The 15,727-nt window shown below is 38.0% G+C and overlaps 1 protein-coding gene and 1 pseudogene across 5 annotated transcripts in view; both read right to left on the bottom strand.

Annotated features, from left to right (window-relative positions):
• The window catches only part of LOC136857039 (E3 ubiquitin-protein ligase KCMF1), a 320,855-nt gene that overhangs the window by 93,459 nt on the left and 211,669 nt on the right, over positions 1-15,727 (bottom strand). The gene's annotated exons all lie outside the window — the stretch shown is intronic.
• LOC136857042 (piggyBac transposable element-derived protein 4-like) lies at positions 9,550-12,902 on the bottom strand (annotated as a pseudogene).

Here is a 15,727-nt window from a genome sequence, read left to right as displayed (position 1 = left end):
CGAAATAATCCCCTCCCATAACTATGCACTGCATAGATCGGTGATACATCTTGGAAACTTTGCAAGAAGGCTTCCTTTGGGATGGTGTTCAAATGCCTCATCACGTTTCGTTGGATGTCAGGAATATCGTTCGTTTCATGAAACGGGTCAAAATTTCAATGTACCGTGCAGCATTCAACATCGTTCCCTCAGGTAGAAATTCCTTGTGATTTGGACAAAATACTCTATCCCCAGGAAGACAACAGCTTTTACATCTCAATAAGGTAAGGGTGTCTTCTGCCTGCAGGCAGGTTTGAACTTTTTTCAATTGCAACGGACAGTAGTAACCAAAGTGATTCAAAGTTGTACCTCTATTTGTGGTGGTTTTTTTGACTATCGAAAAAGGTGATAGAGCATTGTTTTGATGCGTGAATTTTCGGCTCTGACCTTTTTCTGACGAGGAGATCCCGGAGAACGCCATTCCATGCTTTGCCGTTTCGTTTCAGGGTTGTACCTGAGACACCAGGTTACATCCTCAGTGACAATACAGTTCAAGAAATTTGGTGTCGCACATCCACGGTTTCGACAAAATCCTGTGAAGCCTCTAAACGTGCCTGCTTCTGATCACCAATCAAGTGATGTGGCACAAGACGAGAACATGTTTTCCTCTTCCCTAACTTCTGGGTAACGATTTGTCATACGGATTCATGGTTAATCTGCAGTTCATCCCCTATCATGCGCACAGTTAATCGCCAATCATTCACGATTAATGTCCTAACCTTCTCAAGGTTTTCGTAACTGAAGGCGGTCGCCAGTCTTCCGCAACGGGGTTTGCCAGAAACACTTTCCCAGCCTCCTCGAAAACGGGCGAACCACTTGTACACATACTTCAAGGACAGTGCTTGATCTTCATAAACACGTACCAGCATCGCATGCATTTCTTTTGCTGTCTTGCCAAGCTTAAAACAAAACTGTACATTGATCTTTTGGTCGTTCATGTTCCTGTTCGCAGTTCAGAACCAACGCAATAAACACGCATAGCAAACATGTCTAACACGGCACACACACGATACTCAACTGAACAATGTTGGGAGCAGGTGGTTAAAACCTGCTGCTACGCAGGTGCAGCGTTGTGTGTCGCCAGTGTTGCTGTATCGACCGTTCTGACTTCATTCACCAAACTTTATTGTCACAGGTTGTATGGTTTCACATAGGAAACAGATGATACAATATTCCGCAACCTATAACTACTTCTCACCCATATACATGCTAAATTAACCATTAACAATTTCAAAGAGGTTCGATGCCAACTAAACACGAGGCGGCAGCTAGTAAATACACACTCTTACAGAGAATTATCAATACAATGTGCAACTGCAGAATAGAAACACATGCCAAAACACGTAAAATCAATTTCTAATCGATCTGTTCGAAGGACAACTGATGTTTGTCATCTCAGACTTTTAGTCTGAAATTACACGCATGATTTTTGAAAAATGAGGATAATTAATACGTTAACCGGAGGGCGGGAGAAACGGTGTAAAAACAGGAGTCTCCCGCCTAAATGAGGAGAGTTGGCAGGTATGCACCTGTCATGTGATAAATGCGGAAGGAAGAGAAATATCACGGTAAATTCCTGGGTAAGATATTCACATTTCCTTTCTCATTTATCATTTCTATCATAGCCAAAGCATAGCAAATTCTCCACCATACTGTCTCAAACAAAATGGGCCAGATGCATAGTAACATTATCAGCTTTACTATCATAGTAGCTTTCTTAGTTTCAGCAGACAGACTTAGATCTTTTCATGTTTAATAAACAGAAGATTTTTGATCTCTGTTAAAATTAGCAGGAAGATTCTTTCTGAAGTATTGAAAAATAACCTACTACTAGTATATATGATAATATTTTCAGGCTGAAACTAATAATGGAATATTACAAGTGCAGAAACAAACAAATCTTCGTCTCATTCAAAGATTTCAAAAATGTAGATGATAGTATCCATATAGAGACACTTTAAAAAATATTCGGATCATATGGCCTTCATCCCAAATTAATAAACAGCATCAAACTAACTTGAAGCGAGACAAATTCCAAGCTGAAGTTCAGGAGAAAAGTGTCAAAAGCTTTTACAATAAAAGCTGGCCTCAGACAAAAGTGACAGATTATCTCCACTGCTTTTCAATAACACCCCCAATTACATCGATTACAACGTGAAACTTCGGCAAAAGGAAAAACCATGTACAATCAAAATTGGAGCAAAACACCCAATAAGAAAAAAACTGCCTGGGGTTTGCGGATAGTTTAGCTCCCGCAGCCCTTGACTCTGGAGGAGTTCATGCTCAGATCATGAATCGTCAAAAAAGTGCCCTATAAAGATTACAAATAACCTTTGAGAAAACCGAGATCATTCCCATGAAACCCCCGAGCATAAATAAAGTCTTCATAAATGATAAAAAAAATTAACATAGTTCTACAATTTACTGTAAATATCTTGGAGAAATCATCACACAACACTTAAATGAGAAAGATATACGGATAAATGAAACTTAAGCCCAATTTCTAACCTGGTCGACATATAACAAGTAATGCTTGTCAATAGACACTAAGATCGATCACTATAAAAACTTAATTGTCCTGAAAGTCACTTACGCTTGTGAAAACCTCTTCCAAAATAAAAATTAAAGAAGAAATGATCAGTTCCCCAAAACAGAGAAGAATCATCAAAACTTTCATAAATAAAAAATATCAGGTTGAAGAAGTCTGGGGAATTCTTCCTAATGAAACTGTCTATCAAGAGCTATTACCCAATCACCAGTACAATGGAAAAAACTCATTTCTTTCACATTTTGTGACTGCCAGGAAATCAGCTTTTACGACAACCAGCGAGGAGAAATCTTAGAAAAAGACAAGAGGGCAATGGATCTATAAAATTCATCAAGATCTCAAAGCAAATGGATGTTAGATAGCAGATGTAGAGAACAAAAAAGTAATACCCTTCTTAAGGCAATGTATGGGTGAAATTTGGTGAAAATGATGCTAAAACTTGGTTTTTTGCTTTTTTTAAAATATCTTTAGTTTAGTTTTTTCGTAGATTCACCAGAACATGACAGAAGCAACAAGAAGACTACACTATCTCCACAGGTAGTGTGTAAAATAATACCTGTGTATCAAAGACTTGCTTCGAATGAGATTTCAGAGCACTACACAGTAGATAAAACACAGAATGCCAATGAATCATTGCATAGTGTAATTTGGGCTAACAGCCCGAAGAAAGTGCTTGTGTCAAAGTAAAAACTGGAAATTGCTGTAACATCAATTTTTTTCCTCGTCATGATCATAAAAGTTAAAAAATGAGTTATACCTATGTGAAATAATTTCCTTTTTCTTCTTAGAGTAATTAAAATTTGTCAAAACCTACACATCACTTTTATAGTAGTATTTTAAAACCGAGATAAAATTTTCAGCCAGTACTGTTGAATCGTTTGGCCTGAGGAGCATTTTGTAAATACATTCAAAAGTTTTATAAAGTTGTTAAATTTTAAAATATCGCAAAACCTGTTGTTGATAGAAACTTGGAACTTCGTATGTTGCATCATATTGATACTGACATAAAATGATGAAAATTCTAAGGTGAAAGGATGAAAACTATAGATTTTAGAATTTTCAGAGATGCACTGCCTTAAGACACTCATATTATCAGAAGAAATGACACACAAAAGTCCTATAGTAATTTCAGACGAACTGAGAAAATTACAATCGGAACGAATGAAGAAGTAATGGGCAGATCACAAGAACCGAACAATACAATCTTCAAAGAGAAAGTGAACGAGGAATGACTTAAGTGGTCTAATGTGGCCAATAAATTTAACAACAATAATAATAACAACAACAACAATAACATTAATAATAATTTAATTTCAGCCGAGCTGAGTGGTTCAGATGGTTGAGGCGCTGGCCTTCTGACCCCAACTTGGCAGGTTCAATTCTAGCTCAGTTCAGTGGTATTTGAAGGTGCTCAAATACGACAACCTCATGTTGGATTTACTGGCACGTAAAAGAACTCATGTGGGACAAAATTCCGGCACCTCGGCGTGTCTGAAAACCGCAAAAGCAGTTAGTGGGATGTAAAGCAAATAATATTATTAATTTTATGTCACTTTTACAGATTGCAGAGATGCCAGAACGTTGACCTGCAGGAGTTTCTTCATGTGCCTGAAAATTAACATATGCAAGAATGCCGTATTCGAGCACCAATAATATCGGAGTGAGCCGAGATTGGATCCACCAACTTGTGCTCAAAAGGCCAGTGCTTCCACCATCAGCCACTTGGCCCAGCTTCTATGAATGTACATGACAACCACAATAAGATATTGTTGGCATAGTTGACACTTGCTAAGAGGAAATAACTTTTGCTAATGCAAACCAGTCTTAGTAGAATTATATCCATCACAGGACAGATAGGGAAGGAAATGAGACGACATGGTTAATTTTTGAGTGTGCTTTTCAGAATGATTCCAATCCCTTCAACAATCCTTAAGTAAAAAATACCTTAAAATAGAAAAAAGTCTGATGCGTATTCTAATGCTAAAGCACTTGGATAAGAGTCCACTGTCTGTGGTGATGTGTGGTTTGCGATTTTCATTTGTTTGAACAACACCATCTTTGGTCAATGAGTTTCTCACGGCTTGCTTCAAAGGAGATCATGATTCAAGTGAGTCCTGTGTGATGATTGCATGGCAAGTGTTGTGTGGTGATGAGGTTTTTTTTACAAGTTGCTTTATGTCGCACTGACACAGATAGGTCTTATGGCGACGATGGTATAGGTAAGGACTATGAGTGGGAAGGAAGCGGCTGTGGCCTTAATTAAGGTACAGCCCCAGCATTTACTTGGTGTGAAAATGGGAAACCACGAGGGGTGCCGACAGTGGGGGTCGAACCCACTACTCCTGAAAATTGTATACTATCCACACTTAAGTGAATGCAGCTATCGAGCTTGGTTGATGAGGTAGCGAGGGAGTGAAACCCAGTATCAGTGAAGAAACCACCACCTATTGAAAAACACCAAAAGGTCAGCTTGAGGCAAAACGTCCCGTGCAAACGGATGAATACCCACCAACAGCATCATCATATGAGCACTGCACAGAGGCACGAAATGTAGAGATGAGGAATTTTACACTATTACCTCTCTTACCTTTGCCATTGGTTGTGGCACCGGCTCAAGAGAGATAGGGTCATCTTCCCTATCCTTCACGTGAGTAATTCTTGTCAGGCGCATCCATGCTGCGGGGGTGGGTATCCTTCACATCACTAGCCGGTGTGAAGGATAGCTAAGTTCGGGCAGGGACCCAGTCTCACGGGGTATAACGTGGAACCAATGCCCAGGGTTACGGGTGGGACTTTAACAGCATCTTAGGCAGAGAAGGAGACCTTCAAAATGGCGAAGATGGTGGACGGGGCAACCCATCCTTGTGGACAAGAGGGATCTTCAAAGGCTAAGGGAGTAAACCCCGCGAGAAAATCCTCAGATGGGTTAAACTTAGCAGGTCAGCAGATGAGTAAATTTGTACTTGCTTTCAAGTACTGTACAATACAAGCCTCGGATGGAAGTTTAAAAATGGAAAAGGAATTGACAAGTCTCCGACTACAGTTGCACAGTATGATGGTAATGTTGATGTTCGTGCAAGTGTTAGATCAGAGAACAAAACCAGATTTGGAACAATAAATATTTTAACAATGAATGGGAAGGAAAATGAATTGACAGACCTAATGGAGACGAAAACTCGATGTCCTGAGATTAAGTGAAGTAAAATGGAAAGGGAAAGGAATGAAGAAACTAAGAAAGGGGTACACCTTGTACTGGATGGGTAACAGTAAAGAGAAAAGAAATGGAGTGGGATTTGTAGTGAATCAGAATGTCAAACCAATAGCTGAAGTTGAGTATGTAAATGAAAGAATTATAATAATGCACATACATGTAAACAAGGAACTACTGAAGATAATACAGGTGTATGCTCCACAGACACGATGTAGCGTGGAAGAAAAAGAAGAGTTCCTCAGTGAACTGGAAACACATGTTGGAGATGGGATCATGATACTGAGAGATCTGAATGCTCATGTGGGAACTGATAGAATGGGATATGAGAATGTTCTGGGCCCACATGGGTATGGCAATAGAAATGAAGATGGAGAGAAACTATTGGACTTTTGTATCAGAAATAACCTGATAATAAACAACACATTGTTTATAAAGAGGATTAGCCCTAAGATCAGCCGATATAGTTGGGATGGACAGTATGGAACACTCATCGATTTCATAATAACAGGCCAAGAATGGGGAAGATACGTCATGAATACGAAGATAACCCCCAGTGAAAGTATGGAAGGTGATCATAGATTCATTGTGGAAATAAAACAAGTAAAAATCCCTAAAATTGTATTGAAGAAGAAACCTACGATCAGGATTTGGGAATTGGAGGAGGAGGATAAAAGAATGGCATTCCAAGATTGTATAAAAAGGAAGTTGCCCAACATGGAAATATGAGGTGGAGAAGAAGAGTGGGACTATTTAAGGCAGACATTTGTGGAGCAACAAATGAGGTATGAGGAAAAAAAAAAAAAAAAAAAAAAAAAAAAAAAAAAAAAAAAAAAAAAAAAAAAAAAAAAACAAACAAACAAAGGTTAAGGGAAAGGAGACACGGTGGTGGACAAAACAATATAAAAAAATAAATAAAAGAAAGGAACAAGGTGAAGAAAGAAATGGATAAGGAAAAGCAAAAAACGTATCAGAGGGTTGAGAATAAGGTAGAAATGTTACATGTGGGATACAAAAGATTGAAACTACAAATAGGAGTATCAAGGAAGAAAAGGAGAAATGTTGGGGAGAGTTTACCAACAAAATTGAGCAAGATAGTCCTGGAAATCAGAAACTATTATACAGAGTAATAAAATCAAAAAGAAAAAAATCAAGGCAGTAGAGAGGGAAGATGGATCCATAGTACATGATGAAGGCTCTTCAGAAGGTGATGGCAAAGTATTTTGAAGAACTTTATGAGGATGACTGCTTGGAGGAAGGAGGAGATAAGAAAATAGAAATAATAGATGGAGAAAAAGAAGAGAACCCAATAACATACTTGGAATTTGAAAGGACAGTGAAAGCAATGACCTAAGGTAAAGCAAGTGGAAAACACAAATTCAATGCTGATGTGATTAAGGCAGCAGGAAGCATTGGACTACAGTGGCTATACAGAGCCCTCAATGCCATATGGAAGGATGAAAGGATACCCGAAGATTGGCCGCAAGGAAGCATTATACCACTGTTCAAAAAAAGAAATTGGAAGAAATGTGAAAATTATCGAGGTATAACCCAATTACCACATGGGCTAAAAATAATCGAGAAAGTCATAGACAAAAGACTGAGGGATATAATAGAAACACAGAGGAAGAACAATATGGCTTTAGGCCAATAGATCAACAATAGACTTGATATTTACAGTGCAAACGATAATGGAAAAGCATCTGGAAAGGAACAAGGAAATCCTATTCATATTATTGGATTTGGAAAAAGCTTATGATACAGTTCAGAGAAAACATGTATGGGAATGTGTACTGAAAAGGAATTTAACAAAATCATTAATTAACGAGATAAAAATGTTGTATCATGAGAGTAAAAGCAGTGTACAAGTGGGAAGTGGTGACTGACAATACAAAAAAAGGTCTCAAGCAAGGAAGTGCACTGTCACCATTATTGTTTATTATACTGATGGATAAAATCATAAAACGTGTAAAAGAGGATAAAGTGAATGCCTTGGTATATGCAGATGATGCGGTGATTTGGGGAAAGGGAGAAAAGGAAGTACAAAGGAGATTGGACATTTGGAACGAAAATCTGAAGAAGTTTGGAATGGTAATAAGTAAAAAGAAAACTGTTGTCATGTACTGTGGGAAAGAGAAAAAAAGAGAAGCCAAGTGAACATAGACGGAGAACGGTTAGAGAATGTAGAACAGTTTACATATCGCGGTAGCATTATTAATGGAAGTAATGAAATCCACCCTGAAATTAATAACAGACTAAGTAAAGGTACAACATTTTATCATCAAGCTTTTATGGGATGACTAAGTACTCAAGAGAACAAAATTAACATTATATAAACAGTATTTCATACCAATTGTAACATACGGACTAGAAATGCTGGTAACTAATAAGAGACAAGATAGTGAGATCCAAGCAGTAGAAATGAAATTTTTAAAAACATCAGTTAAAAAGACAAGAAGAGATAGAATTTGAAATAGTAAAATCAAAGAAGAGCTAAATATAGAACCTTTAGTACAGAACATACAGAAAGCAAGACCGAGATGGTTCGGATCTGTAAAAATAATGGAAAAGGAACGAGTAGCAAGAAGGGAATAAGAAAGAGAAGTTAAGGGAAAGAAACCAGTTGGAAGACCGAGAAGAAGGTGGATGGATCAAATGTGGAAGGACATTAGAGAAGCTGGATTGGATGTGGCGGAACTAATGGAGCAGGAAAAGTGGAAGTACAGAAAGGAGTGGAGGAGGCTTGTTAACCACATCCGGGCGACTGGAATGGGACATTGATGATGATGATGATGATGATAATAACCACTCTTACCCAGCCTGCCAACATTCTGATGGTGATATTTTTCTTCCAACAACGGGACCTCCGGGTAAGCTTGATGTCAGACCAAATGATCCTGTGTTCCCAATATTTTTCCATCTGTATTTATCTTATGTTTCTTCCCTTTTCCTGTACTTGTGCAGTTTTGTTCCTTCCTACCGTTCTTACATCGGTGTTGATGAACACCTTCCTGATGAAGCTCGGAAGTGGAGGCAAGCTCATAGGAGGCTGAGAGGAGATGGATGTGGAAGAACTGGGATTGACGAAAAGAGAACCCATTTATTTGAAGACGGCAGTGTAAGAAGATGGAGATTGTCCTTGTCCTCCTTGTTTTCGTGTTTGTCCAATGTTAAAGAGATCCCTATTTTTCTACATCATTTACTTAATTATTACTGCTGGCTGTTTTGGATCCATGACAGTGACAAGAATCCTACTTCCATTTACCAGGCCAGTAGAACACCGACAGGAATTTTGTCTTTTGTTATATTCTGTAATCTATTTTGACAACATTATTAATCCTTTTACTCTCAGGCTATTTTCACCAGTCATGCCCAAAAGACTCAGGGTATTTTTCATAACTATGCATGTTAAAATGTAAATAACTGCCATATAAATAAATACCCAGATACAAAATTGAAAACAAAAATCACAACAGTACACTATTCAATAGTTTTAGAAAAAAAATCCCAAAATTGTTCATGACATATTTTACTACAAAAAAAATATTGAACATTAGAAAATACATTACAAAAAGTAAAAATCGGTTTTCAAATACTAAATAGTAGTCTGTTCTTTAGTGATATTGTTGATCAGCCATTATGAAAATAAGAGCAGTTAATTCTGTATAACATGATATAATTTTGTTTTTTGTATTCTAATTTAGGCACTAATTATAGCACCTGACGTAAAGAACTGTACATGTACCATTCGGAGTCAGCATTTATGTTTTGAAAAACACTCTCCATACAGACTCTTGTTATACCTAGTGCATACTGTTCAAGCCCCCTCCTCTTTTTGTTACTGCTGCAAACAACACAGTTGGACTCCTCCTCAGGAAGCTTCCTCACCCCCTTTGGTCCTCTCTGATCATGGATGGCACATAATTTTGAGGTAATCCACTCCTCCCCGAGGCTCTCAATTATTGATACTGTATAGTGCAGTCTAGATTTTATTTTCCCTGATCCCTTATTGTTTTCTTTATAAAGAATGTAGCTGTTCAGTACCATCCTAGCAATTATATTGAAAGCCACCTTCTTCCAGGACCGTACAGTCTGCCTTTCATCAAGGTAACTGTATAACATCCATGTCCGAGGTGTCAATCCCACCCATGAATTTTATTTTTTACTAGCTGATGTACCCGTGCTTCGCAACGGGATTCTCAGAAAGACTGACTTTGTGGTTTTCCTAACTGAAATAAACATAGGTCATTACAAAAACGTAAGTATGAATGTAGCGATTAAAAGCAATGCTATCATATAAAATACTCGATCAAATGGAAAGCCGCACGTTTTATCACTTTTAACGAACAGTGCTGCGGTTAGATTGGGGTGCCAATGTAATAGTCCAAAGTTCCAAAGACCAGACCGCAGATTGCCATGAAAACTCATCTGCCATTATTTCGTTAAATATGCACACTGTTCATTCCAATCAGTGCCTCAGAGTAGGGATTGAATAGCCCGAATGCTATGATGAACCAGTGTGTTACGTACCAGTAGTATCAGAAAAGTTATAAACCAGGGGAATGGCATGCTAAAGAAGAAAGTTATCTAACACCTCAGCTACTTCCCATCAATATTCAGGCAGGCTGTTACACTCTGTACGACTGGGCGAGTTGGCCGTGTGGTTAGCAGTGCGCAGCTGTGAGCTTGCATCCGAGAGATAGTGGATTTGAACCCCATTGTCGGCAATGCTGAAGATGGTATTCCGTGGTTTCCCACTTTCACACCAGTCAAATGCTGGTCCTGTACCTTAATTAAGGCCTAAGGCACTCCTAGCCCTATCCTATCCCATCGTCACCATAAAACCTATCTATGTCGGTGCGACGTAAATCAAATAAAAAGTACTCTGTACGCAGCAGTAATCCTATCTACCGGAGATGAGGGGCAACAGAAGACACAAAGCACATCACGACAAACAATGGTCAATGTAATGTTATTGTTGATCAATGTTATGAACTTTCTATATTGTAGGCCTACACATTTAGTTTTCTTTCGACTCTGTGATTTGTAAAATATTTTATACCGTAAACTGTAGTTTCTTATTCTCCGACTTTACATACCAATTTTCATTAAATACTGTTTACCCATTTCCTCGTTACTCGGCGCTGATATGGACTTAGTAACAAAAATACAAATTCATGAATATCTTTGTGATCATAGCCAGTACGGTAACAATGTATAAGACATGAATAATAGGAAATTTAATACTATATAACCTTAGTTATGTAGCATTCATCGATTACACCTCTAATAAGAAATATTTGAGAATTACATTTTAGGCCTTCCCCTAAACTACCATTTCACTCAGCGTGAATAAAATAATTTACAGCCTAGACTATAGCGACTTATTTCCTGACTTTGCATACCGAGTTTCATCAAGATAGGACTACTAATAATATTTGAGAATTAAATTTTAGGCCTTCCCCTAAACTACCATTTCACTCAGCGTGAGTATAATGATTTATAGCTTAGATTGTAGAGGCTCATCCCCCGACTTCACATACCGATTTTCATTCAATTCTCTTCAACCGTTTTCTCGTGATGCGTGTACATACATACATACATACAGAAATTACGGAAAAGTAAAAAGTGCATTTTCTTGTTACTATGAACATGACCGATACAGAAATACCATTATTTTCAAATTCTGAGCAATGTACAGACAAAACTCTTATTTTATATATATAGATTTACATTTTATGGCCTTCATTGGACCACTCTAACCAACTTTATACAAAGAATTTTTCAGTTTCCTGTCAGCCCAGTACTTCTTCATTTTCTCTGATCTTATCCTTCTTTCTTCATCGGAAATCACCCTTCCTATTGTCTGTTTGTTGATTCTGATTTGCAGTCTGGTTTGCTTGTCTGTGAGTTTCTTGATTTTGTCGGTTTTGTTTCTTACGTCTTCCACTGTAATTTGTAGTTCATCCATATCTTCCTTGATTTCTGTAATCCACTTCATGTTGCACTTACTATTCCATAATTTTTCTACTATTCTCCTGATGATCTTGTTCTCTGGTGTCCTGATTAGATGTCCAAAATTTATTATAGGATATTATTGCTGGTTTAGAATTGCTGTTGGCACTGTTGTGGGTTGCTGGAATTTCCTGTTCTTGGGCTAATGCATGGCTAGATAGGAGAACTACTGGGTTTTTCTGGGATTTCTTTTCTCGGAATGCACATGCTAACATTGGACCTGACCTAAAATACTGTTTCTGTTCAACAGAAAATTTATTTTTAAACTTCTGAGGAAATATTTCGTATTTCTCCTAACAGTTCCTGTTATATATGTACCGAGAAGGTATAGATGGCACATAAGTGGTACAGACATGAAATATTTGTCAACAAAGACATGGTGACCCTTGTTAAGGTAACCACCCATCACTAGGAGCTTTTTCACGATGTATCCCAAACCATGTTTCATAATATTGTCTATCTTCTTGAGATCTGGCACCCCTGTAGATTAAAAAAAAAAAAAAAAAAAAAAAAACCAGGCAGTAAATGGAAACAGAATCACAAAACATCCAAAATTTGATCCCCCAGCGGTGGTGGTGTTTGTTGGGCAGATATTGGAGAAGGCTAGTTTTATTTTTAGTTCTTACAAGAGACTCATCAATGCTAATCTCCTGATGTGGTGTATAGTGGTGCCTAAATACCCTGTTGGCATGATCCACTAATGGTTGATACTTAACACTGGGATCATATCCTGTTTCTCCTGGCTCTGGCAATCCCTCATTGTTGACAAAATGAAAGAACCGCAGCAAGTGGGAGAATCTACGTTTAGTAAACATTTTAGGGAACCATGAGTTGAACTGAGAAGACAATGTAGATCAGTAAGAGGCAATGGTTGGTTTTTTGTTGATACCCATGTTAAGAACACATGCAATAAATCCTTTCATTTCAGACAGTGTGATCCTGACCCAATTCTTCAGAGGGAGGAACATTATCTCTCTTATTTGTGATGAATTGCTGGGCATATCGATTAGATTCTGTCACCATAAGAGAAAGAGTCAAATCTGTGAAAAACAAAAGGAAGTAGGCTATTGGAAGAGACTCAGGAAGTGGCATGTGTTTGGGCCCAGATTGTAATGGTATTTTAAAACTGAAATTACTCTAAGTCATGTCCACCTTAATATGTTAGCAGAGCTATACAAATCTTTCTCTGTTTAGCCATGTGTTGTGGAACGATCCTGATTGGTGTTTTCTCCCTCCCTCTTCCTATTACTAATGGGTATGGATGCCCTTGAGCTTTGTTGGGGGAGCCATTTTGGAGTCTACTTCTGGTTTCTGTGCTATACAAACGTGCCATGTAACCTGCGATATATTACCGGGGTCTACCCCAGCTCCTATCCCTTTCGGGAGGGAATTTTGGTACATGCTGTTTTTTATTTCCTTCTTCTACCTTCTGATCGTGTTGTGAATGATAAATTGACCTTGCATGTTTATTTTTAAGTTCTAATCTTGGGTTCTCCAACTCCTACCTTTCTCGTGTATTACTGTCATTCTCGTTAGTAATTGGGAGCAGATTTTATCAATAGTTCATTACCGATCTTTTTTCTAAATCTCATTCTTCTGGTTTTGGTTTAATTTATTCCTGGTGGTCAATAATCTTGTTTCTGTCCTTCCGTTAAGGACATCACCTTGTGCTTTTCCATTTGTAATTCTGTATCCGTTCGTATTTTTCCAACGTCTAGTTATTATTCCTGTATGTTTTAGTTACTTCTACCTAAAATGTCAGATATGTACTATTCGTGAAGTATTACCTTTAAAGGGACGTTATTGTCCGTTTCCTAAATTCTATTATTTTACCTTGTTTTTAATTACCGGTGGCCGATAACCTTAAATATGCCTATCTATTCCGAAGCGCTAACATTTATTTCAACACTCCTGTAGCTCTGTATCATTCACCTTGGTGTGGTAACTTATGTAATCAAGAATTGCCGTTAATTATGTATTGAGAAAAATTAAACTCTTTGTTATTACAGTGATCTGTCACATATTTTCATTCCCTGATTTTATTTTTCTCGTCGTCTTGGTGACCTTTACTGAGGCATGTTTTTGTTTTTGCAAACTGAGACTTGAGACTGATTTTGCTGAGACCAAAAGAACGTAGCTGAATGACTCAACTTGACCTTGGTCTAGAAGTGTTGGTGGTGAGATTTACTCACCTTACTATATTATTACTATTTCTTTGGATGATTATGTCACCCATTGTCTGATTCTCCGGTATTTTAATTGGAATTCATTGGATTAAGGAGTTATTCGTCCTCCTTGATATTGAACTTATTGTGTTGGTGGTCATATTTTCTACACCTTGTTCCATGTCTGACTGTGTGAATTCCTACTTTATTGGTAGTTTGATTATATTTTATTTAACCTTGCCCTCTGGTATTTATTCTATTCATTTAATCTTCACTTCTACTTAACTGGATTTTGGAATGGTCTCTAGTTGAGTCCCATTGTGTGGTTGATTTTCAAGTGAGTTATTTTTTGAGGGAATTACTTCTAGGTTCCTGCTCCCTAGTAACTTCAATATACCGTATAATCCCAAATACCACCCACCACCGAAGAAGACCTGCACCCTAAATTTGAGATGGCAAAATACGGGAAAAAAAGTAAAAAATCAAACAACTTTCATACCTATTTAATTTTCTTCAAATATACCAAAAATATAAATTCAAACAGCTTACAATGAATAAAATCATCACAAAAATCTTAAATAAAATCGGCCCAATACTCGGATCATTCACAATTCACCGTCGCCATCTGAAGTTTCACCACAGGAACTTCGTCGCTGGCATCTTTCCACAAATAGTCGTTCTCACTACTGTCCACTGAATTTGAAATTCCACATTTTTTAAAGCTTTTGGACACTAGATCATTGGGAATGCATGCCCATGCAGTCTTGATCCAGCTGCATATTAGTCCCACTTCAGGCGTCATCACTTGTCTGGTTGGTGTTAATGCGTGATCACCATCAGACATCCATTCGGTGTACAACTGTTTCATTGCAGTTTTGAAAGGCTGGTTCACGCACACATCCAGCAGCTGTAAAATAGAAGAGAGTCCTCCGGGAATTATCGCAAGATCGGTTTTTCCTTTCCTCATCGTATCTTTTACGGCGTCAGTTGTATGTCCTCAGTAACTGTCCAACACAAGCATGTTTCGTTTTTGTAACAAAGCTCCCGGGCGACATTGCCAAACACACTTCAACCACAGCTGCGACAGCAAATAAGAATTTAGCTTCCTCAAATGAATAATGTGATGCTGAAAGGCTGTTTTTTCTTCATATGCCCCAGGGAGACGACATGAAATAGAATGCACAATCACTTTCTCCGATAAAAGTTTTGGATCCACCCGCAGCTTGCAGTAAAACCCTGCATTTTGAGTTCTTTTGAGATCTCTAGTGCTTTCAATTGACATATTTCACTAGAAACACCATATCCTAACTCACATTTTTCTATCACAAATTTGTGGAGTCGTTCTTCAATTTCCAGAAACACTGCACTCCGCCCGCGGAATGCTCTGCGATTGCCGTTACTTTTTAGAAGTTTTTCCTTCTTCTTCTGCCAATCACGAATACACGATTCATCAATATCGTACTTTCTGCCAATGGCATGATTTTCGTATATTTCAGCTTCGATTACAACTTTAAGTTTCTCATGAACAGTAAATGAGCGCAGACGCTGTTTTGAATCCATCACTTACTATCGAGACAGCACTTTCACGGGACAGATACGGAACTCGTATGTGAGCGAGGTAAATTACCGTAACCAACAGTCTTAACTTTCGCAAAGTACGATATCCTGCGAGGTCAGCTATTCACGCACCCAGCATGCCAGCAACACTTGTGAAACAAACGATGATCGAGCATCTGCAGCAGCGGCTTTCAT

Source organism: Anabrus simplex, chromosome 1 (genome assembly GCF_040414725.1).
Source record: "Anabrus simplex isolate iqAnaSimp1 chromosome 1, ASM4041472v1, whole genome shotgun sequence".
In the NCBI taxonomy this organism is placed as follows: Eukaryota; Metazoa; Arthropoda; class Insecta; order Orthoptera; family Tettigoniidae; genus Anabrus; species Anabrus simplex.
This window is presented reverse-complemented; position numbering and strand designations above follow the sequence as displayed.